Consider the following 2,044-nt stretch of genomic DNA (forward strand, 5'->3'; position numbering starts at 1 on the left):
GTTTGGATTCAACTCCAGGAATGGTCCAGCTATCTCCCTAGCCATGTGTATTAAACTACTGCTCCCTTTAATCTTGGCAATTTCATGCTACAGTATCCATCTGTTTGGAAAAAGAAACCCAAACAGAAACTCTTGCTTGAAACCATCACAGATTTCCTTAGTTGCGACTTCAAAAGGGTCTCGTTTCTACCTCGTTGCGTCCTGCAGCATGAGAGGGGCTGCCCTGGATGACTGGAGCTTAACTCGCTGACTCCCAGGTGCCGAAACGTGCTCATGTCGACCGCCAACGTCTCACTTTCAAGTCGGATTGTAATTGCTTTTGTTCTGCATTTGCCTGACCACTTAATGCCGTGCGGGGGGCTAAATCTGCTCAGCAACCGTCTTGCCTTCATTTGCCAGGCTGAAGCAACCAAGGTGATTTTTAAATATCCTTGGTTGCAGACTGACTGGCCCCCATTTTTGCATGGCCTTGTGGCCCCCTAGCAAGCCGGCGGTAGAGGTTGCTGCTGGAATTGCAGGCAAAGCCCCCTTACTTCCCAGTTTGGATGTCAGGAACGAGTCCCACGTGTCCTGCCCGTGCAGTGAGGTCCTGGTCTGGAGAGATGCTCCCGAGCAGCACGCAGCCAGGTGACCTTCACTTCTTCTTCCATCTCAGCCCTCCTCCGTGTCTTGTCCTTCCCTCCTTTTCACCTCCCTTCACCCGCACTTAGCGTTCACAGCACCGGTTGCTCTGTGGCCCTGCCTCTCCCCCAGGTCAGCGGGTGACTGGTCAAGGAGGTATGTTCTGGGGAAAGCAGTGCGCCCCTAAGAGCCAGCTGCAAAATTTCCCGCACCCCTGCCCTTGCATCAGTTGGGCTCATTTTTTTTTTTTTTTTTTTAATTTAAATGATCGGAGGACATTTCTACATTTCATTACATTGAAGAGAACAATTATTTAAATAAAAATGTAGTGTTTGCCCTGAGTTTAACATTTTCAAAAGTTGAATAAGTAATTTGCTACTAATTGCACAATTATTTTATTAGTTTTGTAATAGATTTCTTGGAATCTTAACCAAGTACAGTGAGGAATTACTTTCATTTAGTAAATGATTGTGACTCGCATAATTACTTCCTTGACTTTTCTGCCAATTTGATATTGCTAGAAGTCAAGGCTTCCGTCACTAGTGCTACATGTGGCAATTAGTGATAAATGGCACTTTAACTTACAGCATGGAAAATATGTGCCCTGATTTTAATGTGTGCTAGTGAAGTGTGTGCGTATACATATAGATATGTATATGTGTGTGTATATAGAGAGATGCACAGACACACACAGTGTACAGATGTGTGTGTATGCATATAGATATGTATATGTGTGTATATATAGAGAGATGCACAGACACACACAGTGTACAGATGTGTGTGTATGGATATGTATGTGTGTATAGATAGATATGTCCATGTCTGTCTATCTGTATCTATATTTATATCTATATCTATTACATCTATACATCTATATATATGTGTGCGCATGTATATGTATATGTGTGTGCATGTATAAGCATATGTATGTATATGTGTGTGCATGTATATGTGTATATGTATGTATGTGTATATAGATATATATTGTATACATATAGTATACATATACACTATTGCAGGGGACTGTATACATTTTATATATATATATGTATATATATTACTGTTAAAAAAGTCAGGACCTCCACCACTCAGGCCTGGATTGAAGAGGGCCAGTCAGTCGCCAACAGATGGTCCTGACAACAGACTAATAGGTTTTTCTGAAGATCCAATCAAATTTTCAAGGCAGTGGTTTGAGGTGTTCCACATGGGATAATATCTGTCCTATACTGTATTGATTTCACTGTGACTTTCTCTCTCTCTCTCTGTTCCTTTTGGCTTCAGCTTCATATTCTGTGTTAACAGTTAAGCAGAAAAATAAAACCAGCCACTGTGAGCTGTTCCGCTTTAGCGACGGATTCTGTTCCCCGTTTGGCGCGCTCGTTTGTCTAGATATCATTAATGCCAGATCTAATGGTTTCCTGTT

This window comes from Alligator sinensis, unplaced genomic scaffold (genome assembly GCF_000455745.1).
Source record: "Alligator sinensis unplaced genomic scaffold, ASM45574v1 scaffold1626_1, whole genome shotgun sequence".
Taxonomy (NCBI): Eukaryota; Metazoa; Chordata; order Crocodylia; family Alligatoridae; genus Alligator; species Alligator sinensis.